General features: G+C 43.1%; 1 protein-coding gene across 2 annotated transcripts in view; it reads left to right on the top strand.

The window, feature by feature from the left end:
- The window catches only part of GK5 (glycerol kinase 5), a 246,835-nt gene that overhangs the window by 31,928 nt on the left and 187,661 nt on the right, over positions 1-27,246 (top strand). The window contains exon 2 of one of the 2 annotated variants that reach the window (XM_085633634.1): positions 1,513-2,559. The exons of the other annotated variant lie outside the window; for it this stretch is intronic. The gene's annotated coding sequence lies outside the window, so the exon portion shown is untranslated. The remainder of the gene's footprint in view (positions 1-1,512; positions 2,560-27,246) is intronic. 2 annotated transcript variants of the gene reach the window in all.

A 27,246-nucleotide genomic window follows, 5' to 3' on the forward strand; every position in this document is an offset into this window, starting at 1 on the left:
GATATCAATCTTCATCAATCCGTTGATCTGTTCATATAGCATCATTTGCTCTTCTTTTTTCTTCTGGGATGAACGAAATTTTGGTGGTGGAATACACGATGTGGCACACAGACCACAGATCGCTGGTCCACATTGTAGACATAAGCAGCAACTGAATAGTATGAGAAAGCCAATACCTAGGAAGGATAGGACCCTCCATCCAAAGGTAGATAATACACTCCAAAACCAACCGGACCAAGTCCAGGTGCCTGGATTCTGGTGTATCTGGCTTACAATCTTATGAAGGTGAGTTATGGCTTTATATACAGATGGCGAATTTTCTGGTATGAAAATGCAACAGCTCGATCCGATGACCCTACAAGCTCCGCCCCTATCGGCCAGGATGACGTCAAGGACAAGACGATTTTGAAGCACAACAATCCGCATAGCAGACTGCTCTTCTGTTAAATTGCCTAAGGCGGAAATAGTTTCGTTCACTACTGCTTCAAGGGTTCTGGTTAATCTACGTATCAGCTTACTATTGGTAACTGTACCTATATAGGGAAAGAGACCTTTATTGAAATCTGTGTATTTTTCCCATGCTGTCTCAGTGTAATCGACTATTGGGAGATCTCTCCATTCTCTATTGTGTACTAAATGAGTATTTCTGTGATAATCAGGAGGAGCTAGGAAAACAGGTGGCAAAAGGAATCCGATGTAGCAGGTACCATCCCAATCTAGAGGCAAACGTATATATGCCGTCTGACCACATATGAAGTAGGAATGGCGGGAAGCTCTAAATGTAGACTTGCCTTGATCACTAAATTCTATTACAGTGGTGCATCTACTATGGCCCATATGTATGGAACCATTCTTTCTTACACATAATTCACCTTTAACTGGAAATACTGACATGGCGGGCAAAATTGGTGTAGCTTCGGATTCGACATTCAGGATCATGAGATTAAGCGTAAAATTACCTAATCCATATACTTCATTTTCTAGATCAGTTCCTGTTCTTTTGGGAAGTCCCTCCTTGTTAGGGTGACAGACTTTGAGTAAAACTAAGTTCAGATTTCCCCCTACCCAGTTATTCTGGTAAACTGCAGAATTCGAATCTAGGGAATTAATTAAACTAAACCATGCTCCACAGGAGCCATTGTGTGTGAATGGGTATGGAAAGAGAGGTAGAATTCCTTTATAGTTCTGATAGGGAGGGAGTCGGCCACATATCCAACAATTTGTAGCATTGCTAACCTGATGGGAATGATGTAACATACTAATAAAAGTGTTATTGCGCAGCGCAAATCTATAGGACAACTCATGCGGGGGTAATTCACTAAAAGAATGTTCAGCAGTAACATTGTAAACATGTTTAGAAATAGGATAATATATGTGCAACAATATACTTGCAGTGATTATTAAAAGACTTAAGAAAAACAAAATTAATAACGTCACTGTGCAATGACTACGCAGTGATTTATAGTACGCATGTTGTTTCAACTTTATCCTTCTGTTTCTTTCTCTATACAGGTCTAAGGGATACATGTCAGAGACAAATTCGACCGATTCACCTTGGAGAGGACTTAAACAATCAAATTGCCTGACTTGTTAGACCGAAGTTTTAGTTTATATTGTTCATTGTTATTCAGTTCAACCAAAGGAAGTTTTGAGTCAATCGGTGAAGACACGCAAGGTGTGTCATTTACGTCGGACGGTAGTCCATGAAATTTCTTGATATGACTTGAATGTATCCAGCCTTTTCGACCTTCGATCTTCACGGCTGTCCTCGTCGTTAACAATACGAGTTGAGGCGATTTCCACCTAGGATCCAGCTGAGACTTCCGGTCAAAGTTCCTCACTAATACCAAGTCCCCTGGAATTACGTCATGAGGTTTCACCTCGGTGTTGTCGGGAAAAGCTGCAGCTACCTGTGAACGACAAGATTGTAGTGCAGACATCAAGGAAGCCAAGTAATCTGTCAGCATATTACAGTCAATATCAGTTATTTTGCGTGGTATAGGCGTCCCCCACATATTTGGTGGTCTACCGAAGATCACTTCATAAGGGGATAGCCCTGTTCGAGAGTGTGCCACCATTCTCATGTAAAAGAGTGCAACTGGTTAGGCTACTACCCAGTCGACACCTTTCTCTCTACAAATTTTGGACAATCTAATTTTCAGGGTCTGATTATGTCGTTCCACGAGACCTGCTGCCTCGGGGTGTCGGACACAGTGAAATTTCCACTGATAGCCTAACAAAAGTGAAACGTGTTTCATTAGTTCGGATGAGAACGGCTGGCCGTTATCTGAGTAGACAACACGTGGTAAACCGTACCGTGGGAAGAATTCTCGAACCAACTGTTTGGCAGTAGTCGGGGCAGTGTAATCTGAAACCGGGTATGCCTCTGTCCAACGGGAAAGAGCACAGACAACTACGAGAACATATTTGAATCCTCGACATCGTTCCATCTGGATATAATCCATCTGGAGGACTTCAAAAGGGTGATCAGGAGGCTGAAATCCACCCTGTTCTACGGGAATGCTTTTACCTGGGTTAAACTGACAACAGATCATACAGGTACGAACTTTTTGTTTAGCTGCTGCTCGTAAATGTTTGTTGAACCAAATGTGTTGAATGCTGTCTAGCATAGCTTTTTCTCCTAGATGTGCTGGGCTATGTACAGTATTAATTATAACTTGGACCATTGAATCAGGAAGGAACCACACAGATTTTTCCTTCGTCATCCATCCTTGATCCGTTTGGATCCCTCCTAATTCAGTCCATTTCTTTATTTCGTCTGGTGTAGCATGTGTCTGTATGTCAATTATGTCAAGAGCGGGATCCTTAACCGTCATGCAATATGTTGGTGTCGGGACTATTGTCTTTGTCATGTCGGATGTTTGAGTTTGAGCAGTCTGTTTAGCTGTTCTGTCAGCTAGATCATTGCCTTGAGAAATGATATCAGTAACTTTCGTATGAGCTTTACATTTCATAATTGATATTGCAGTGGGTAGATGTATTGCATCTAATAAGGCATGAATGAGGGGTCCGTGCTGAATGTGGGCACCGTGAGAAGTTAAATAACCTCTCTCTCGCCACAGCACGCCGAAGTCATGTACAACTCCGAATGCATAACGTGAATCAGTGTATATGTTGACTTTTTTATTTGTGGCTTGAATACAGGCTTGTGTCAGAGCGATGAGCTCTGCGGCTTGAGCTGACAAGGTATTTATGCTGTTTGTTTCAATGACTTCAGTGTCTGTTGTGACTGCGTAAGCGGCCACTAGCTCTCCTGTACCTGTTCTCATACATGAACCCTCTACATACAACGTCAGGTCTGGGTCTGACAATGGGACGTCTGTTAAATCTTGTCTGGGTTTCGTCGTGATAGTGATAACTTCAATACAATCATGTGCTAGTGGGTCTGTTCCGTTTATTGGTAACAGTGTGGCAGGATTCAATGTACTACAACGTCTGATTTCTATATGTGGCTGAAACAATGTTAATTCGTAACCAGTGAGTCGTGCTATAGTCAAGTGTTGTGTTTGTGTGCGGTTCAAGAGAACCTCTACTGCATGTGGTACTTGTACTGTCAATGGATGTCCTAGTACTATGGCATCGCTTTGTCTGATTGCTAAAGCTGTTGCTGCCACTGATTTCAGGCACGCAGGCAAAGCCTGAGCTACGGGATCTAGTGTACTAGAAAAATAAGCACATGGTTTGTGTGATCCTGCTTGTTCCTGTGTGAGTACTGACAAGGCAGTACCTTCGCGTTCTGTAACGAAGAGTGTAAACTGTTTATTGTAACATGGTGTTGCTAAAACAGGTGCTTGGCATAAAGCTTTCTTTAGGCTTTCAAAAGCTTGTGTATGTTCCTGAGTCCAAGGGAGAACAGTCGATGTGGCTGCCTCCTGTGTTGTCAATTGAATGAGTGGTTTTGCTAGAAATGCATACTGAGGGATCCACTGCCTACAATATGAAGTGAGGCCTATGAAAGCCCGCACCTCCTTTTGTGTCTTGGGTATTGGCATATTAGCAATTAACTGGATGCGATCTGATGTTAGCTGCCTTCCCTCCTTGGACAGCGAGTGACCAAGGTAAACAACTCGCTGGACACAGAATTGCAGCTTAGAAGGGGACACCTTGTGCCCCTTCTCGGCCAAAAATTGTAGAACCGTCAGTGAGGCTTTTTCACATTCAGGTTCGCTTCTAGCGGTGATCAGCAGATCATCGACATATTGAAGCAGGGCAGTGTTGACTGGCATGTGGATACTGTCGAGTTCTCGTTTCAGTGCTTGGCTATAGATGCTGGGGCTTTCTGTAAATCCTTGAGGTGCGCGTGTGAATTTAAAGCTTCGTCCATTTAAACTAAATCCGAACAAGTATTGGCTTTCCGGATCTATTGGGACGCTGAAAAAGGCATTCTTGAGATCAATTACAGTAAAGAATGTTGCTTCGGAATCAATGGCTGTCAGTAATGAAGAAATGTCTGGGACTACGGGGTATTGTGGTACTATGCATTTATTTAATTCGTGCAGATCAATAACCAATCGATATACTGGCGGGGCTGTTGGATCGGTTCGTTTAAGAATCGGAATTATCGGTGAATTACATACATTGGAGTCAGTTTCCACGACCACTCCTTGGGTAATAAGCTCGTCAATGATTTGCAGTAAAGCCTCTACAGCATCTGGGGGCAACTTGTATTGTCGCATTCGTGGAAGTACCACTCCTGCCTTTAATGTGACTCGATATGGTGTAATGTTCATGCAACCAACATCTGTAGGGCCTTGTGCCCATAAATGTGTGGGTAAAGTCTGCAGTCGGTGATCCATGTCTCGGGACACGTAGTGCCCTTTGAAATCACGTAAAAACAATCTTACTCCTTCCGGAGAACAACATATTATAGCTCCTAGAGCTTTCAAAGTTTTTATGCCTAACAAGTTTTCTGGACATGATTTAGTAAGTAATAAATCTGTAGTTCGTGTCAAGGGACCAATCGTAAGTGGAAGAGGCTGTGATACTTCGTTAATGATAGGTTTTCCTGAAAAGCCAAGGGAAATATTCTTTGAGCCTGAGAGGGGTGCCCCTGGAACTTCACTACGTTTTATTGTTGTTCGGCTTGCCCCTGTATCAAGTAAGAATTTTCTATCTTGGCCTAATAGTTCACTGTGTACATAAGGTCCTTCTTGATCTACAGGGACCTCAATAAGGGGTAAGCCAACTTCCCTCTCTAGGCTGTTTCATGAGTATCGTTGATAATCAGGGTAGTCATACTGTGCGGTCTGATACATCTGTCGGGTCGTTGTTTGTGTGGCAGCAATAGGCTGCGGTGGTGGAGCTGGCATAGACTGTTGCGGAGCTGGCATGGACTGTGCATGCTGCGGGGCTCCTTGTTGGTTCTGATCCTGTCTAAGTGGTCGTGGTCTTTCTTTTGTGTTACCTATGGCGATATTATGTTTTAAAACGGGACAATCGTGTACATAATGACCTGGCTGTTTACAATAGTTGCATGTCCCTTTTACAGGACCTGTTGAAACACTGGACTGTGTTATACCCTTCTTATGACCGTCAGCTGGCACTGTCTGGGAAACTAGCATTTTCATTTTCGTGTCTTTCATGCGTCTATGTTCATGTTCTTGTTCTTCTCTAATTCTATTGTGATGGTACTGTAGCATTCGTAACATTTGTGACGGAGTGTTACCTTGCCAGGTACTCTCGAACTTCAATACTCTATTCTTAACTTGGGGCAAGGCATTTTCAACCAATTTTGTCACAAACAGATGTGGATACGACTCGCTACTTGCTTTGATTCCACTATTTATACCAAAACATTTTTCAAATCGGGAATAGAAATCACTAGTGTCTTCATCTGATTTCTGTTTACAGGCTGAGATTGCACCCCAGTCTTCCTTTTTCGTAGTTAATAAACGTGGCAGTACCTGTACTAGTAGACCTGGTAGTGCTTTGGTCTTGTCCCCGAGCCCTGAACCTGGACCTCGAGCTTTTTCTTCGTTTTCTAATGCTGTCCAATCTATCTTCTGGTCTCCCACTTCCCAATCCTTTTCCTTGAGTTTTTCGTAAATGCCCGCAGGCATTAATACCTTCAATATTGTCATAATGTCGGGGTAGGTATATTCTCCCATGAGTAACATATCTTTAATTTCACGGTGGAAACCCGCTGGGTCTTTATCATGACTGGGTACCACTTTCTTCATTTCTAATAGTTCTATTTTGGATATGGGTGTGTATACGAACACACGTTTAAACTCATTGTCATCACCTTTTATCGGGTGCACTTCGCGTAAGGGATTCTGTCTATCCATGTAATACGTCGTTCTTTCCTTGATGGGCAGTGAGACCTGTTCAGGACATACAAAAAGGATGTACTGCTTTCTGGATTCTAGTATTTCTCTAATTAACTTAGTACCGGAACCTCTCCATTTATTCGTGAGTAATTCAGTCAATATATCAGGTAAGGGGCCAGGATCGGTGTGTTGGCTTTTATATAATATAAGGAGTTGTTGAATCATATAGATACCAGCTAAACGCTGTTCATCTGGGGCGAGGTTCAAAAACGTATGTGCTAGTGTATCATCACCATATTTTCCAGGACTATCAACCCAGTGAACGGCTGACCTGGCTAATTCTTGTTCGTCCATAGAATCGAGTATATGATAACCCCTTCGTTCTCGGAGTAATTTGTCAGCGGCTTGGAATGAATGTTCGGGGGACCTTATATTTATTATAGGAGGGAATTTTCTGCTATTATCTGGACGTATCGGACGTATCGGATCAGTAAAGCATCTAGTATTATTGCAAGGTCTTCCTCTACCTACATAGGCCATGGTTTCTAACTGTCCTGTGGGCAGTTCTAATTCTTCCTCGTCCTCGGTTTGTTCAGGTTCGTCTACTGCTAATCTTTCTTCGTGTATTCGTTCTATTTCTCTGCGGATCTTTCGGCACATAGCTACTATACATGATCGTTTATCATGTTTCCCCTCTGATATATTCTTACCCCATGTGGTAAGAATTTGCATTTCTTCCGGATTTACCCCTGGTTGATCTTGATTTCTGATCACACAGTTTATGAGGAAACGTAACAGTTCCCCTTGTATTTCCACCTTTTGGTACTCCATGGCTCTGTTAATACTCTCAGGGTCTCGCCCTGACTGAACAAAGTGATATATATTTTCTAAATGTGCAGTCATTCCTGGTAGCTTCCCTAAATATATTGCAGCTCGTCGGATACGTAATGATGCCAGCATCATTTCGTCCCCTTTTCCGGGCACAGGGTCATATCTACAATCTATTAGAAGTTCCTTGAGCGTGTTGGGAGTTACTAGTTTGGGCGTACGTTGGTGGGCTAATTCTTGAAAGGACAGTTTATTTGTTCTAGGTGGCGTGGAAAAAATGCTTGATGTACCTCCGATAGCACCACCTGGGGTGCTGGATGTGAAAGGATTCGTTGAACGGGATATAGCAACCATAGGTGTGGATGCAGATGTAGAAACAGATGTGCTTGCCGGAACTTGTGTCGGAGTTTGCTGTTGCAGAGGTACAGACGGAGGAGGGTCTTGGCGTTGAACCCCCTCGGCAGGCGGTCTATGTGGCGCAGCATTAGCATACTCGGGAGCTGCGTCGTCTAAATAAGAGGAAAGAAAAACATCTTCTGCGGTTCTGGGATGCCCTTTGGGATGTACTTTTATCGGAAACAATGGGGGTGGCAAGTCTTTTGGTATCTCCGGAGTAGCCTTAGGTAATCCTTCGGCCAGAAGAGGATACATACCATTCACAAGGGCATTTCTTTGTCTGTCTGTTTGTTCTGACTTTACTCGAGTACCTTCTTCAATTAATAAATTTTCTCGAACTTTATTTGAATTCTCCTTACTTTTCTCTTCCTGTCTGAGCGCTTTTTCTGTACGTCTATATGATTCTTTACGCCATAATTCAATGGCATCTTTCTGTGACTGTCTAGCTTTCTTTTTCCATAATTCTTCTTCTACTTTCATGATGCAATCTGCATCCCAGGTCCCAGCTACGGGCCACCTCTGACTTTCTGGTAATTCCTTGGTGTAGTCTACCCATAGATCGAGAAATAATATGGCGTCTAGGCCATGTTTATGATACATGAAGTACCCTGGAGTGTCCCTAGGAGGAATGGGAACAGCTTCTTCGAGTACCCCTTTTCTAGTTTTGATCTGTCTTAATTTCGAAAAGAGCGGCATATTGAGAACTGATCTGATACCTAATTTTGAACACGTTTAATACCATAAAACACAATAATGAACAACCATTCACACCACAATATACAGAACGTATTTAAAACATTTTAACATTTAACATTTAATGAAAATAAACAATGATGGCCAATTAGGGAACTAGTCACTAAACATAATACTCGGTACTAACTAGATAATTCTGAATTATATACTAGACATACTTGATATACTGCTAAACAGTACAGATACACTGCTGAAACAGTGCAGACCGGATTTGTGTACCCAAACCCGTCTTGACCGGCACAAACTATGTGCACGTCAGAACGCCTCCCCGATAATGGTACTCACCGGGTAGCTCGGAACGGAAGGCCTCGGAACTGAACTGAACTTGAACCGGACTGGACTCGACTCGAAACTTCGGAAACTTCGGAAACTGGTGGGCCTCTGTATACCTCGGATCTTGCTCTCTCAGCTAGGCTCTGGTCGGGATACTTCGCACTTCTCACCGCCTCGTCTGGGTGTTGATCGCAGCCTCAGTTACCCCCGCTCGGCAGGAGGGAGATACAGGAAATCCTGTGGGTACGCGTTGTTGTCCGTCCAGCTGTGACAGGAGACCGGGCCTGCAACGCACCGCCGGCGCGTGAGATGAGAAAGTGTCCCTATTCGGGCGCCATATATGTGGTAAATAATTTAATTACCGGAACTTAATTTGATGCGGAAAATCTATAATAATAGCTCAGTAAAATAAGAGGCAGAATCCGTGGTATTAGAGGTTCGGAACGGGCTTTATTCCAAAATCAATCCGAATTGAGGACTTCATGTTCCATCACCACGAAGGTTCAGGAAGTGAAGGACCTACTTTATTGACAAGTAATCATTTTTATACAATAGGCATTACAGTGAAACAGATGGAGGAGGCGTAACAATTGATAGCAAAGATAAAACATACATGCGTAGCTAGAGTGGGTGTAACTGGGCGTAACTAAAGAACGTCATCAGGTATGATGTCATAATAGGGTGGTTCCATGAAAGAATTTCGCAATGTCAGCAGAAATACTTGGCAGAAATGCGCGCGCAGCAGCATGACGTGTGATTGACGTGCAACTAGGGGGTGAAGGGGACTTGACATTTAGCTCTACATGTGGCGACAGAAGTCTGGGGGGTCAAGTCAACCTAATCCCAAATCATATCTAACATCCTATGTTTGAAGAACTGTGTTATCCAAAAAGAAAGGTCTTTCGAACAAAATCTATTCTATACTGACTGTGAGTGCGTGTACAAGCGTCTAAGTGTCTATACTAGATGCGAGGGCAGAAATCTTCCATAGTAACAGGGCTATGAATTACTTGCATAAAGACAGAGGAGCCGGGCCCTTTGCTCGGTAGCTGGAAGAATGTTTACTTAAACTACTAGACCGGAATGCATTGGATGGGGAGCGGAGCAGATAATTTCGAAGGTGAAATACAGTTTCTTGGCAGGCAACAGGCTGGAGTCAGGCACCGTTAGCCGCGCAGGGAGTAGGACAAAGTTCATGGATACAGATGCGAGCTCAGACTGGAGCTTTCAGAGGCAGAAGGCAAGAAAAGGTTTGATGGCAGAATCAGGGCCTACTCGCCTGGACTGTAAAATGGCATAAATGAACCATTATAAAGCCGGTGGCCTTTCATACTTAGGAATGGAATATCCGGCCCATTCATGGCGGATCTGAAAGAGGACATGTTGACGGTGGACGCACATGTGTTTGCGTCTTCATAACTGGAACTGGAGGGAACATACATGTACTTGTGATTTATACATGAAACCGTTGGGGTCCAAGATAGGGGACATAACTGATCAGAAAAATCCATATTTCCACAACCTCCTGCCATCTTGCATACGGCATCTGATTAATTCCCAGATTCAGTGCATTACAATAATCAGGATGTGATGCTATGAGTGCTTGCATCACAGTTTTCCCAGACGAAACTGAGATTGAGTGAAAACATTTTCCTAACAATTGTAAGATGTAAAAACATGTTGGCAGCACCTGATTGATGTGAGCAGTAAAAGAAAAAGCTTTGTGAAAAATTACTCAGTTTTCTTGTAAGACCACAACATTCAGCTGGCCACCTTAGACTTGACCATACATCAGGAGCATTACAAAATAATAAAACCTCCATCTTCTCTCAGTTTAATTCCAAACAGTCTTCCTTCAACCCTCTCATGTATTTCCAAACTTTACCGCAACAGCCTGGGGTATCTTTCAAGATGTTGATAATTATCTGGGTTTCATCAGCATAGAGTGATACTTGCACCAACTCAACTACAGAGACATATAAAGATTAAAAAGAGTGGGGCTGAGGCATCGGCCCTGAAGGATTCCACAGCGTAGGGTGAAGGATTCCTACCTAAATGGTTTGCACACTACAGATTGTGTTTTGTCTGTCAGAAACAACTAGAGAAGCCGAAGTGCCTTGCGTTTGATTCATAGCTGCAATAGTCGGGCCACTAGCACAGAGTGGGATACTATGTCAAATGCCATGGAGAGGTCCCAGAGGATCAAAGCCACTATTCTTCCTTGATCCAGAATTTGTCTGTTGTCGTCAGAGACTAACACTAACACCGACTCCATGATTTGGCCCCTCCTAAAACCACACTAAGAAGTATCTAGCAAATTTCGACGTTCTAAGACTACAGATAATTGTTGATTCAAGGCTCTCTCCAAAATCTTGGCTGGTGACAACAATAAAGAAATGGGCCTGTAATTTTTTAACGCCGTTGGAACAGCAGTCATTCTTTTTCAGAAGTAGAATTGTTGCTACCTCTTTCCAAACTAAAGGGAAACTCACGCTTTCAATCACTTGGTTAAAGAGTGCTGTAAGCTTCTTAGTGATAGTATTACAAACCAAGTGTAGGATGTGCGGGGGGGCAGGATCAGATGGAGGGCTTGATTGAGAAGTTAAGAGCAATTCCTTGACTTGTAATTTTGACACTTTAGAGAATTTATAAAGTGCAGTGCTCTTGGTGTGCCCCTCGCTTGTATTTAAAGTCTCATTCAGGTTAGGCAGAGTGCAAAGCAGAAAATCTCAATAAATGACCTCAATTTTACTTTGGAAGAAGTTCGCCAATGGATTAAAATAATTTGTGACTGAGGATTCATTGACCCGCTACTAGGATATGGCAACTTGCAGATAACCGCAAACAGGTCCTTGACGGGATTTCTTTAACTTTCTATTTCATGGGTAAGATACCTTGATTTTTCTGTAAAAATTGCTGGGTTAGATTCCTGTATTACTGCTCTGTAAATGTTTTTATCATCAGCTGAATCTTTCTTTTTTCCTCCATCTTTGTTACTAAATTTCAGATTGTGCTCTTAAACTACCAGTGTAGCAGGGGGCAGTGGGCAACACCTTTTGTGCTTCACAGTATGGAGAGGTGCGATCTCATCCAGTGACATAGTAATTTATTTATTAAACTCAGCAGCAATTTCCACATTGTCCTCTATTGCAGGGAGGTCACCTTCCAACTCTGAAATAAAGTTACTTTGCTTTACCTTCCTCCAAGTCACGAGCAACCTGCTAGACAAAGATTCTCAGACTTCTTCAGAGGAATGTTTAGTTTGGCAACATGATCCAACACTCTTAAAGGAAGGAGGTATTTAAATGTATTAGGCCGTGATTGCTTTAGATCGCATCCAGTGGGTGGCACGCATTATGAGTGGGATATTCAATAAACAGAGAGAAGCTGAGCAAATGTTAACATATCCGACAGAGAATTTACAACTGTAATATTTTCTATGTGAAGATTAAAGTCTTCTAATAAATTCATATTGGATTTATAAATTAGACGCTCTAGCAGGGAGTCCTAGTGCTTGCTTAAGATTTGTTTCTGGGCCCTGCAGGTCTATATAATAGAACTCCAGAGGAAAAAGCGTAAAGCATTTAATTCAGATGAAAACAGCGTAGATTCGCAGTGGGGAGATTTCAAGGTGGAAAAAGCGCTTTGGTCGTGTTCTTCAATACCACCGCTAATCTGCCCCCACTTTATTCAGCTGATCCTTTCGAAGCATAGATTAACCTCTGGGATTTCAATAGCTTGATGCGAACTAGAGGAGTCTCGTAACCAGGTTTGTATTGACAACACAATACCAGGTTTGTATGATTGTACGAACTCCCTAAATTCAAGCCTATTTTTGACTAAAGACTAGGTTTTAAGAAGAAAACACAAGATACCATCCGCCGTATCTGCCATATGCCAGGAATTAGTTTCCTGAGCATTGTTAGCCATGAGCATGTCAGGAAAGGAAACCTCAATCATGTGTCCCCCCCTCTTCCCCTGTGAGGGGCTAATACAATGGTACTCACAGTGGTTACATCTCCAATCACTTAACTTCTCCAAATTCATGGGATTCATAGGCATACAGCAGTCCCTCAATTTACTGCCTGTATTAAGTTCATGGAAGGCCTGCATCAAATTAGTAGACTGCTGCTTAATAACAGAGTAGCAAGAACCAGGGGTTATGGTGCTTGCCGATAACCGGGTGCAGACTGGGTTGCCTTTGGCACACTGGCTGTTGCTGCTGTCTTGCTTGTGTAGGCTGCTCCTTGCCTACACATGCTTGGGACAGGAATAACTAGACCGCCAACCTAACTTTGACATCGAAAATGGTCCTGATTGAAAGGGGAAAAGATAGCTGCAAATGGTGAAAAGACTCTAGCATTTGCCTCCCATCCGTTGAGTCATACCTAAAAGGAACTACTCCCTGATCGAGAGGGAGGCATTGGCTATAGCTTTGGGTGCGGAGTATTTTAGGACCTACATCTCTGGCCTTCAAATAATACTTTGCACATATTTATTCCTGCAATGTTTCATTTCTTATTGATGCCATCTGTTTTATTTCCTAGAAGAGGACCTGTTCTACTTTTACGTTTGGGTGCATCTTCCAAGCTTAAGAAAGTTTCCTTTCAATGTTCTGTTTCTGTTTTATGCTTTACGTGTGGGCATCCCATTAGCAGTCAGTTGTTGACTGTCCGACGAGGGAGCAGCGTGCTTGGGTCGTCCCTAACAAAAAAGTCAATGTGTATCTCTACATAACCTCCTTCTTCACAAAGACACACTTCTTTAAAGAATGCAGAAACCGCACACTTCCGGCAGATACCAGCTCTTCTCCTATCACTCGTTGACTATATGCCTTTGAGCCTTTGGATAGGATTGCGCTATACAAAGACTACATATGTACATACATAGTTTAATTGCAGGAATGTGACATATATAAAACCCCCAAACCGGACTAGAGGATCAACTTCTAAACCTGTGTGCTCTAGGTTCCTCTTCAGAGTTTGAACTCGGGGGGCAGATCCCTCTACCACTGTTCCATCTCTTCTCAATATGTCTCTACGCCAACAGTCTTTACATCTTCCCCTTTATTGAATCCCTTTTGACAATAGTGCACCTAAATTGCTGGTAGTTACTCTATTCATTTTCTCATGAAAGTATTCTTTTTCCACTAGGGTTGAGTTTGGTACCCATGACTCCCAGAGGCCTGCCTCCATGTTTTAGTTATTTGAAGTTCCTTTGTTGGATCTGGTGCTAATGCTAGGCGTAGGTTCCTGGTGCTGGGTTTGACAGGAATCGAGATTTTGCAGGTTGTCAAGTTCTTTGTTCCAGTAGCCTTTGTGGTGGTGCAGAAGGTCTTATCATTGACTCCACTTGCAGCCACTGGAGTGCTATCAAGGTTGGTTTGTTGTGGCTGTGGTTCTGCAGAGTTAGGCTGCATAGCTCTGAAACATTTTCATTCTGTCTGTGAGCCTTTTGGCACTCATTTTTGAGGACTGGTGTATATTTTTCATCATCAGACTTTTATCCAGAGCAAGAGAGAGGCAAAAAAGAAACAAAGGAGGAAGAGAAATATATGAAACAATCACAAAGGGGGATAGCGGTGGTAGAAAAGAACCCACCACAGAGAGGTAAAACAACAGTAATTTAAGGGTGGGGGAAGAATGAGGCAGAATCGAGGCTAGGCAGCATTTGCCAACTCACGCCCTGGCGGTGGGCACCTAAGAAACACTTTAATCTATCTATCTATCTATCTATCTATCTATCTATCTATCTATCTATCTATCTATCTATCTATCTATCTATCTATCTATCTATCTATCTATCTATCTATCTATCTATCTATCTATCTATCTATCTATCTATCTATCTATCTATCTATCTATCTATCTATCTATCTATCTATCTATCTATCTATCTATCTATCTATCTATCTATCTATCTATCTATCTATCTATCTATCTATCTATCTATCTATCTATCTCTGAGTCTGTGGCCGCGGAGTGTCCATACTGGCCCAGGCAGGGTTTGCTGATGGAGCCCGGGGGGGGGGGGGGGGGGGGGGGGGGGGTCATGGACATAAAGCAGGTGCAGTATGAAGTCTGAACTGTACTTGAGGGATGCCCTGGATGGTATCCTTCTGTTTTGGGCCCTTGGTAGCTAGGCTGTGAAAACCCTGTATTATCTACATTGTTTTCAGACCACATGCCTTTCTATCAACATTGTCTTATTGGATGCAAACATTTATGGGCCTGTAGCCGAGGACACTGCGATTAGGATGTTTATATAGAGCACTTGTTCGAAAATATTGACCCATCATTTCAGAGCACACAAATAAGCTGATTAGACAGCCAGCAGTGCCAACTTCTTTGTTTTTTTTCTCAAGATAAGAAGGGCTTGCGGGACTGCTCGGATGTAATAAAAACAAGCATTGGTAAAATCAATTGGTCTGGCTTTATTGTGTCAGCGCAGGTAAACACAGAAATTCCCATATACTTTTACATGTACCGTTGTGTTATTACATTAAAGCCTGCCCTATTGCCATTGATGTTTAAAAAGGCACACAGTTGATTGCTTTTATATATGGAATGTGTATAAAAGATAAGGAATTGAATGTGACAAACCGTGGGATCATTGAGTGTGTGAAAGAGTCCCTAAGGCATTCAATGGAAGCACTTCCTCAAAGGCAACATTTCACGCAAGATAGCCAATGGCATGAGATGAAAGGGCAGTACCCCTCTGGGTAGAACCAAGACGCATTCTATGCATTTATTAAAGAATGTGTCAATCCAGACTTAACTAATGTTTCCTAGGCTAATGAGTGAACGTTGGTGTTCTTCTTGGTGAGCACTTGGTTTCTTCACTGTCCCCTGAGCTGTGCTGTTCAGCATGGTTGATATAAAAAAAAGTCAAAAGAAAAGTGCTCAGTCATGGTAGAGCAAAGAGGGTAAGGGCGAGAAGAAAACAACACGAGGTAGAAGAGGAATGGAAGTAGCATGGAGGGCACGTGAGGGAGTAGTAGCAACTGACAAGAGAGAAGGTGGTCGTGGGAGGGAGGAAGCAACATGGCAGGCTGGGGAGGAGTAGCAATGAGTGAAAGAGCAACATGGAGCGGGCCGGGGAGGAACAAATTGGTGAAAAAGCAATGAGGGGAGTACACAAAGGCGAGCGCAATGTGGAGGGCAGGGGAAGAGCATATGGGAGACGGACGGTAACATGGGATGGAGAGGGAGAGAAGTATAAGAGGGAGACAGCTGGAAAACACATGCACGCCCATAGAGTGCTTAATCCAAAAGAAAAAAATGGAAGCAGGGGAGGCAGCAAAAATTAAACAATCTTGGGCTTCAAAAATCGGGAGTTTTCCTCCTGAATCTGGTATATTGATATCTATGCAATACTTACCTTTCATGTTGGGTCTTCGCAGCAGATGCGTCATCATACAAGGACACAGTGTGATGCTTTGATGTTGCAGTGTACTGTTGATATGTTTTCTGGATTGATCTCTGCACTTTGATTTTTTGATCTGTAACTTGTTAAGGACCAGAACTGATATTTGCTGTGACTACTTTCCCTTTCCTACTTGCTCTACAGTTTCATCCACTGTACTGTAATGCTTACTTCTCGATTAGTCTTCTGGGATCGCTGCAGCATTATTTTTTTATGAGCAGATTCTGATTTGAATCCATAATTTTGAAAAAACAATGAAGACACTTAAAAAGAAAAAAATCCACCCCATTCAAAGCACAGAAAAGCAAACTGAAGCTGCGAGTTTCCTTTCAGTTTTAATGGAAAAACTCCTTCGCTTGACATGGAAGCAGTGAAAAAATAATGCACTGTTTTTGTAGAGGAAACGACAATCCAGTGAGCTTACTTGGGAAAAATTGTGTTTAAAATTCAGTAGGACTCTATAAAAAAAAATGATGAGTTCAAAAATATTCAACCATAAGTAAGCAAAGGAAGACCCCTATCTCAACAACCATATGTCGCCACTTATTGTTTTGATTTGTTCTTTATATAGTGTTATTTATAGAACACTTTCCGTTTTGTCTGACTGTAAAGTGTTATTTATAGATCAGTTTCTGGGTTGTCTGATTGTATATTGTTATTTCTAGATCACATTCTGGGTTAGCTGATTGTATAGTGTTATTCATCACATTCTGGGTTGGCTGATTGTATACTGTTATTCATAGATGACTTTCTGGGTTGTCTGATTGTATAGTGTTATTCATATATCACGTTCTGGGTTGTCTGATTGTATACTGTTATTCATAGAACACAGGCTGGGTTGTCTGATTGTATACAGTTATTCATAGAGGACTTTCTGGGTTGTCTGATTGTATACTGTTATTCATAGATGACTTTCTGGGTTGTCTGATTGTATACTGTTATTCATAGATGACTTTCTGGGTTGTCTGATTGTATAGTGTTATTCATATATCACGTTCTGGGTTGTCTGATTGTATACTGTTATTCATAGAACACAGGCTGGGTTGTCTGATTGTATACTGTTATTCATAGAGGACTTTCTGGGTTGTCTGATTGTATACTGTTATTCATAGATCACTTTCTGGGTTGTCTGATTGTATACTGTTATTCATAGATCACTTTCTGGGTTGTCTGATGTAAACTGTTATTCATAGAACACAGGCTGGGTTGTCTGATTGTATACTGTTATTCATAGATCACTTTCTGGGTTGTGTGATTGTATAGTGTTATTAATAGATGAGTTTCTAAGTTGCCTGATTATGAATGTTATTCATAGAGCACAGGCTGGGTGCTCTGATTGTATGGTGTTATTCATAGATCACTTTCTGGGTTGTCTGATTTTATTATGAATATAATCCTTCATACACCTGGTGAGGTTGTGAAGCGTTACAATTCGCACCTGGTTCAAGGCACACCTCCGAGTGAATTGTTGAAAAGGTGTTTTGTGATTTGGACACTAAATGAGCAACTACAGTCAACTATTTATTATATATAGAGAAGTGACCTCTTGTTTTCCCTCCCTTACACTCCTAGCCCCCCCCCCGCGCTCCTATTCAAATCCAACCCAACAAAAAACACTCAAAGCCAGTAGAAAATGCACATACATTTTAAAGGGGAATTCCTCACAAACCTTCAGCTTACTTCACAGCCTCCATCCTCTTGCCATGCGGAACCTATCTATAAACAAGACTCTACCAGAAGAATGCGGCTGAACAGAATTCAAGCAGGGTCTGCACTGTGCCAAAACAAGGGCGTTATTATGAAACAAGCATTGGCAAAGTCAAAAGGTGTGATTTTTAATGTGGTAATGCATTAAGCCTAAGCACATTAAAGCCAGCCAAGAAACAAAAGGTATTATGTAGTGAAGATTTTCCAGTATTGCGCACTAGCCCGCCCCCCCCCCCCCCACACACAAAAAAACCTAAACCTGTTCCAGTGGTGCTGCCAGATGGGAATGTTGGATAAAGTAAAAAGGGGGCAAACAGGATGGTGGAGTGGGAAGGAGATGGGGGAGGTTGGCAGCCATGGAGAACAATAAGCAGACAGTGGAAAGAAAGAGCATTGGGGAGATAAAAGAGAGTGGTTGGTGGGAGGAATAAGGAGCACACAGGGGAAGGGGGATGGGCGGAAGAGAACAGGAACAGAGCTAGACACATGGGAGGGAGTCGGAAGGAGGTCACAGAGATGGCAATGGCTGTAAAGTAGTCTGTCATGCAGTTCACTGCAAGCTACTGAGGGGAGGCGAAAGGAAGCAGCAAATAGCATTGCGACAGGTGGAAAGTCCACTGGGCTGAGCCAGGATGTGATTGACAAAGTTTCAACCAATGGCTGAAAGAGGCGGACCAAAGAAAGCCAGTGGTTGGAATGGGCAGACCCAAAGCCCACTCATCTATATTGTAAGCAGCTGGTCTCTTTGACAGCTGCTCTATATCTAAAAAACTTTCTACGTTAGTTGTTTTTTTTGTTAGAAAGTTTTGCTAAGGTGCATTTTCCATACTTTAAATTGGGTAAAGTGTAAGGTACCCACACGACTAGGAGAATCCTGTGTGTGCTTATTGGTTAAATCAGAACTGGTGGATGTATTGCAAGTTGGTTATTGGTTGACATAAAAATAGCTATGTAATATAGCACTTACTACCCTGACGAGGTGTCTAAGTGCTTTTTGGCACGTAGTACACTACTCCGGAACCCAAACGGGTTAGTGATGGATTAGTATTGGGAAATATGAGTTAATTTAAGTGGTGGACATGTGAGTCTGTTAGTCGGATTGAGTGAGACAATGGAGGGAGATAGAAGAGTCTCTAAAGTGTTATTTGGGAGATCATAGGTGTAAGACAAGGTTTGGGATGAGTAAAAGGAGAGATGGAGGAGGGAAGAGTCTCTAGAGAAGGATTAGTGAAATCATAGTAGTAAAAATGAGGTTTGGGGTGAGCCAGGAGGTATAGAGGAGGGAACAGTCTAGATAGGGTTATTTTGGAGATCATTGTATTAGAATGAGGTTTGGGATGAGTCTTAGAGTGGAGATAGAGGATATATTGAGAGAGGTATCGGGTGAGACAAAGTAGTGCTTTTGAGAAAGTGATTTTTATTTTCTTTTTTTGTCTACAGTAGGAGTAAAGTAATAAATATATAGATGCATGACTACATAGAAAGGGTAAAAATTGATACACAAACAGATGATGGACTGAATGACGAACACATGGTTCAGAAAGTGTTGTCTATCATCAAACCAAACAGATCCTTGGAATAGCTCTGCCTGGCATATCTCATGAAATACTGCTTTGAAATCCTTATACCGAACATTTGCCAGTTAATAAAGGGATGATTTGCCTGCAGCAAAGTTCAAATTGATTTTTAAAAATCCTGAATCACACCAAATCCAGTAATGCATGTGGCCCTGCGGCCAAACCCCCGCAGGCACTTCACATCACATCAAAGCGGGCAGGGAAACAGATGAACATTTTTCTCCCAGCAGACTGGTACATTTTTCCTGCTCCCACCCGCGTGGAGTGGACTTATTGTTTGCTCTCGCTTGGCAGGAGCTTTAAAATTACTCCCTTCCCACACTAGTACAGGCAGGGAAACCGCTGTGTCGCAAGGGTGGTCACCTGGGGACATAGCAGTAGTTGGCCCTGGGGAGTGGCGGTCCCCAGGGACTTCAAAAGGGGGCCGCATGGCCCCCTCCTTTTAAAGTGCATGGTCGTGCCCAGGGGAGGTGGTGGTCCCTGGGGCTTAATACAGCGTGGAAGGGGCATGCGCCCCCTCCCCCCATTCTTGTAATTGCATTTATATAGCTCATGCTACCCGCTAATCCACAACCCAAGAATAATGGTTAGTTCAGTGTTATTGGTTACGGTTTGTTATTGGGATTAATCTTGTGCAGTCAAAGCAAACCATTCGGTGCAGCCATTTCAGATTTCTATGTTGGACTAAAGTAATAGTGGTTGGTTGCACTCATTAGTGGGGGTGAGGTGAGCTCAAGCACATGGTTGGTGCGATTAATACAGGAGTTAGAGAAGATTAGGTATTGTTTGGTTGCATAGGTATGATATTCAGCAGAAGGAGAGATTGTGATCTTGTAAATGAGTTGTGGGAAATTTGCTGAAATAGAGAATAGTCGAGCATGCAGTGTCAGAGTAGGTTGTGCTCAGACAGAGGAGGCGTGCAGAGCATGGACAGGAAGGAGAGGGACATCTGAAAGAGAGAAAATAAAAGGAGAGACGAGAAACAGAAGTTTTAATTAAAGAGCAGTTTTTTTAATGCCGGATGTAAGGAATGTAGTGAATATTTGTGAGACAGCATGCAGTTTGAGGAAGCAAAAATGTAGAAAGAAGCAACATTATTTACTTGTGGAGATTGTGCTATATTGGACATTTTTAATAGGTACTAGAATCAAGTAAACTATCTATTTGTTGCTACAATACTGCTAGACCACCGATCCAGTCTGGTCAGGTGATCAGCTCAAGGGTTGAAAGTGAAAAGTGAAAAATAATGGCTAGACGCATATGTCGAGAAAATACATAAGAAATATTGTACACATTGAAAAAGAGATTCTGGCGTTCATCCTCAGATTCGACTCGGAGTATTAATTATACAGCAGAGTGGGATACATTTAAATGCTTCTTATTTGCATTGGCACCAGATGGAAGATGAGGACAGCTTCCCAGACAGTGGAAGTGTATTACCTGCATTCCTGTGGCTGTAGGGCAGGGGGTGCAAATACTGCTGTGAGTGTGGGGGTGGTGAAAGGGCTCCCTTTACTAATTCAATGACCACTTTTGTTAGCAAATGGCTGCTGGTTAGACTTTCTGAAGCACTGTCCTTTCTGAAGATGATGTGCGTGAGTAGCGCTGGAGGTGCAGGTGAAAACGGACCCTTTAGGTGAGGCTAAGCATTTGTCTACCTTAATCACACTTCAGTGCAGAGCCCTCACACCGCTTTGTGCCTCTGTTGTGGGTGCTCCAGGCATTTGAAATGTAAACGTATTAAAATGTACCTTTCCTTATTAGGAAAAGTGGCTGGCACATTCCTCTTGTTTTTGTGGATCTGGGCAATTTTAACGTACATGTGAATTGGCTTCTCCAGCACGTAGGAGTGTGATTGTACAGCAACCTGTGTGAAAGTACATCTGTACTTCTATTGTGTCTTACAGTATAGCCTCCGGATGGAATCCTCCCGCTGCAGCCGCTGCCAATTCCATTTGCCGTCACTAGGGCAGCCATCCCGAATCTCAATAGGAGGAGCCCAATGCCTCTGTCTGTCCTTGTCTCCTGCCTGGCCTGCAGTGGAGTTACAGCATTCTATCCCCCAGAGCCCCACTTTCATCCTGCCTCCGAAAACTGAAGTTCTGTGAAAAGCGGCAGTGTTGGTGTGCAGGCCAGAGCAACCACACAATGGTGCTCCCAATGCAATTGCAAATGTCTGCGGGCTCTGGCAAACTCCTCTCCTCAGGAATGTATGTTCAGTGTCTTGATTTCCGATGGGGAGGGGGTGTGAGGCTGTGACTTGCTCGCCCCTCCCCTCAGCAATCTGAATTACTTGTAATCGGTTATATCTCCTCAACTGACACCGAGGTGGACTGCCTGTATATTTCTAACCAGCAGTGGCCGCTCCTCTGCTGAGGCGGAGGAGCATCGCCCCACTTCTGAAAAAGGAAAAATTTAATTATAATAATGTATTGTTATTATCATTTAATTTTTCCTATTGCAGTCAGTGGTGGGGCAGGGTGGGACTAGCCAGAGCAGGGGGAGGAGCGGTGTGCACTCCCTAACTGCACATGAACTGTTTGGCCGGCCCTCTTGGGCTGACCAAACAGTTCAGGTGCACTTTGCATGTTTCCACCAGGCTGCATTACACAGCCTGGTGAGGACCATACACAGGCTCCTCGGCGCTCAGACCAATCACAATGCTGCATTGCAGTGTTGTGATTGGCTTAGGGGAGCCCGGGTGCTTCATGCTGCTGGCCCAGACAGGAAGAATGAAGAGGACGGAGGAGAGGAGGCGGCGGCCGGCCGTTTCAGTTAAGTTCCCCTTTTTTTAAAATTGCATTCCTCTAGTCATGTTCCTGTTTTTGCTGCTGCACCTGATCCACACAAACTCACCAGCATCTACATCCATTACTCCATTAATCAGTCAATCAATCATCTATCCGTGCACTCAACCAGCATTCAACCGTGGATCCATCCATGCAGCCAATCAGACATTCATCCATGCTTCTATCCATCCACACAAGCATCTAAACATCCATTCATCCGAAACAACACAACTTCTTAAATGCTCATATTACCCGGAAGGGCAGAATATTATATTTCAGAAACATGCAGGCTCACTATGGGCAGGGCTGCTGGAACTATGCATTTCTGTGGCCACATTATTTTTCACATAATTATAGATTTGGCACATAATCCAAATCTGCTACATAATCTGCAGATTTTAACATACATTGTTTCTAGCCCCAAAAGTTACTAAAAAACGTTGCACCGTGTTAATGAAGTAATGCCACCAGAAAATCAACCACATTGCGCCACATAATTTCTGTTTTCTTGCGACAGAATTTAGTCAACTGCTGAATAATTTGGTCCTCCCCTGCTGCATAATTGATTTAAATGGACTGGCACTATCAAGTATTCAGTACCTGCACTTCTTTAATTTGGAAAGGATAGTACTGGCACTTCTCAGCAACAAACTGGTACGCTGGGACAAGGAGTATCTGCACTTATATTTCCATTCCAAGCATGTGCTGCCCTGACTACTGGCGCAATCATGGTCAAACCAGAGTCCGGGAGTACGTGCATTTTAAATGCTGGGCCTGATGGCATTAAACAGGCGTCACATGTTTTTCTCTGTGTACAAAGGGGCGGAACACGACCAGGCAGTTCGTAGATGAGAGTTCACGATAGGGTGCTCTGTGTTCAGCTGTAAATTGCTGTCAGCTATCAAGGAAAGATTACAAAGGGATTTAGCCGGGGAGCTGGTCCAAGGTTGCACTTAAATTTCCAGATTGCATCAATTGTGCTGGCACCGGTACAATTCCACAATGACATGCGGACTTATTCGCTGATGCAAAATGTCATTTTTAGGTCTCGCCTGACCCAGCGCATGCGCTGGTCTGGCGAGACTTATTGAGAGGGCTCCAAAAAGTGCTACCAGGCCAGCCTAGAGCTACAGTGCATGTGCGCGGGCGCGCGCACCGCGCTTTACCACGATTACTTACACTTTTGCAGCTGCACGGCCGCTTTAATGTTTGATCGCGATCACTTTTGCGGCCGTGCATCCGCTTTGCATAGCCAATAGGTCTCGCTTTTGGAACCTTATAAGTATTTAGTTATGCAACTGTTGCATAGCTAAACACTTATAAGGTCCCAAAGGCGAGACCTATTGGCTATGCCAATGCTTGTTTTAGATTGGTCCTGCAAGTGTCGCGTTTTGTACTTTTCAGGTAATGCAAACGTCAGTGTAAAGACGCACTTGACCCAGTGCAACTTATGTGAGGAAGATGCGTATGTCGATGCATGCAATCTGCCCTGACCAAATGGTTGCCATACAAGCATACGCTAGCTCGTGACAAAGCATTTTTAGATGCATGGCCCTGGGCCCTGAACCCTCACAGTAATACTTTGAGAGTAACCTTGTGGCGGACCGACAACTTACTTTAGGCTGACACACACATTCCTGGTTACTAGTGAACGACCTGTCTTGAGGAGGACTTACAAACAAGATGAAGCTGAGTTTGGTTGTGGAATGAGTGCAGTGGCGGATGGTGACATTTGAAAGTGGTGGGGCGTAAACTTTCTGTCGGAGTGCACCGTGGCGAGCGAGCGCAGCGAGCGAGCCCGACCACCTTAGAGGGGGTTCGCGGGGGTTTTTCCCCCCGAGAAAATTTTGAAAAAAAAGTGGGTAAAGGGTGCATTTTCAAGCAAATTTGAGAAGCACAGAGACTAGAGCTGCAAACACACATAGAGCCCACTGCAGAGGGTATGTTCTTAGGTGAAGTCCTGCTGAAACTAAAATGCATTAACATTATAATCTCAGTTTCCCCACTTAACAAAGAGAGTCATCCCCAGAAAATGAGTTCCCCATCCTGTTTCTTCATTACATTTTCAGACAAAATTAGGAACATTCATAGACCATCCACACATGCATTAAGCACATTGTAAAAACAAAAAAAAGAATCACGTACAATAAAGCACAAATACACACACACAGTCGCACATACAAACATACATACCATAACACACACATACAGACATACACAGGCACATCTTGAGACTCCACATAATGAAGATCATGACAAAGAGACAGAGGGAGCAAAAATGTTTTGTGCTGATGGAGAGTTAATGTACTCACATCATGCCAGGAATCTGTGCCCAACCTACGGGTCAAAAGCTGTGACCTTGGATTTGACAGCGGGTCAATCATTGTAAACATCCTTACAATCATTTTGCTAACAGCAGAAAAGGGCCAAGTGCTCTGTTTGCATCAGAGATCCCTTCATTCCATATATGCCTTATGAAAACTGCACTTTTGAAATCTATTCTCTCGCAGGGCTGTGTAGACTAGCGCATACATGGCAGGATAATAAGAATGTGCTTCTGGTGCTAACATTAGGAAGAGGGAGGTCGGAAGAGTTTCAGTACAAGTTGTTGCAGTCTAAACTAAATAAATTCAAATATAGTACACCGTTTTACCGCCAAAAGCTCCAATACCCCGGGTCCATGCTTTTGGTCCATCGTACCGGGTCTGTGATCCAGTAATCTGCCAGCTTCAACGTACATGGTATTTTTGGCTTAGATTCTCATCTAAAAATATATATTTACGTACAGTTTGCCCGATACAGTCTGTGTTTTCCCACTAATAAACTTGCAGCAGTGATGCTCTTTTATATTAATGTGCTACGTAATAACAGCACTGAGGGAGTTTGCCAACACACAACATTCCTGTGCAAGAGCACGCTGCAGGCGCAAGGGCGCGCTGGAGGTAGTTACTACTGCCAGGAGTAGGCTCACATCAGTAACAGTCAGTCACTTAGTATTACAATCCTGAGCCTTGTTAAGTTATTTGAACATACTCTTTTTTAAGACATTTTAGAGTCTCAAAATATCCTGAATCTGCCAATGTTTTTTGTGCATACATCCACCATGTTTTGAGAATTCCGCCAACTGTCTCACAGCTTACAGACAAACATAACCTCCTTCCCCCGCACTAACCCTGTACCCTGATGGTGTTGCATAACCCAACACGTATTGAACAAACACAGTAATGCATCGCAAGTCGCAACCAAATGGTGTCCTGAAGTAGCCCACGTCTTCTACAAATATTCTACTTACTCCACGACTTCTACAAATATTCAGCATAAAACACACAAAAAAATCAACTCTTTATGCTGCGACTGCGAGGAAATATGCTGACACCCTGATCCAACCTTGCCTCATGTGAATATTGAAAGCAAAATCGCTGGCGTGACTGCTAACGTGCTCTTGATCAACGAGCGTCTGTGTCCCTAAATCTGAATCATGATTCCATCTAGAGTCTCTAGAGTCGCCGAATGGTACAAACTCCTCCCAACTCCCCCCTTGTGTAACGTAATTCCCGTTTCAGATCACTTTCCTTCTTGTCTGCATAAAATAAACCATTAAATATTTATTTTAACCGAAATCCACAAAATATGAAATCTGGCCTTTAACGGAATAAAGAACAACTCTTAAAATGAAAGAGACTAAAAGTTGTTTACTCCGATGATGTTCCCATAAAAACGCGTTTGTATATTTTTGAAACAAGAGACGCCTAATCTGCGATAAAAAGAAAGGCTTGCCTTTGTGAAGGAAACCGCTTTGTCGGTGGTAGTAACAACTATATTAAAATGCAATTTCAATGACAAAGAAATACACACAAGTTCCAGGGGAGAAAGCCGTTCGCTGGAAACAAGAAAGACGCCCAGTTCCAAACTATTTTCAAATTAAAAAACCAAAATCACAAACACATAGATGTATATGTATTTGAAATGGGAATTCCAGTACCACCTGTTTCAAAATGAGCAGAAATGTCCCATTTTTTAATTCTTCACTTTATGTGACTATATTTGGCAATGTTGCCCCCTCTAAGAGCCATGATATACAGTGCTGCAGTATGAGAGCTAGGGCATACCATACCGCTGTAGTATGAGCACAAGACACAGGACCACAATATGAAAGCCATAATATACAGTTCTGCAGTATGAGAGCTCGGACATACCATGCCACCGCAGTATGGCCACAAGACACAGGACTAACATATAACAGCCATAATATACAGAGCAGCATTATGAGAGCTCAGCTAGGACATACTGTGCCACAAGAGATTGAGCATAAGGCACAGAACTATGATATAAGAGCCACGATATACAGTGCTTCAGTGTGAGAGCTCGGACATACCATGCCGCTGTAATATGAGTACATGACACAGGGCTACAATATGAGAGCCATAATATACAGTGCTGCAGTATGACAGCTCGGACAAATCGTGCCACCATAGTATGAGTGCAAGACATAGAAACACAATATTAGAGCCATAATATACAGAGCTGCAGTATGAGAGCTCAGCTAGCACATGCCACCAGAGATTGAGGATATGGCACAGGACTACAATATAAGAGCCACGATATACAGTGCTGCAGTTTGAGAGCTAGGACATACCATGCTGCTGTAGTATGAGCACAGGACACAGGACCACAAATGAGAGCCATAATATACAGTGCTTCAGTGTGAGAGCTAGGATGCCACCAAGTGGACTTGGAAATGCTTTTGCCATATTAAAAATAAATACCATCCTGCTCACTGGAAATGTTGGAACACGTCACTTCTTACTCAAATGCCCCTGCAGCGGTGGGAGGCGGTGGAACCAGTCTGAGACCAACTGAAGCTGTACATTTCATCCCAGAACACAAGGGGCTACCAGAACACGGCTCTGTAAACATTTCTTTCACGTGCCAAGCCTTTTCTCCGGGTTAGCCTGGGATGATTGAACAATGTCCTTGGTGGTCATTTTCGTTTGTTGTCCGTGCCCCATGGCTCGGATGCGCTGCAATTTGATTAGCCAAGTTTCCTTTCGCAAATGTTAGCGTGGTAAAGCAGTCAGGCCAATTCAAACAGGTGGGAGTGACGCTTTGAACTCCAACAGTGAGACGTAGTTGTCACACGCAATAATGGCCAGTGCAAAGTCAGACTATGTCACAAAGGTCCAGAAATCGGCTTCATCAGAGAAGCAT

This window comes from Triturus cristatus, chromosome 11, assembly GCF_964204655.1.
Source record: "Triturus cristatus chromosome 11, aTriCri1.1, whole genome shotgun sequence".
Lineage (NCBI taxonomy): Eukaryota > Metazoa > Chordata > Amphibia > Caudata > Salamandridae > Triturus > Triturus cristatus.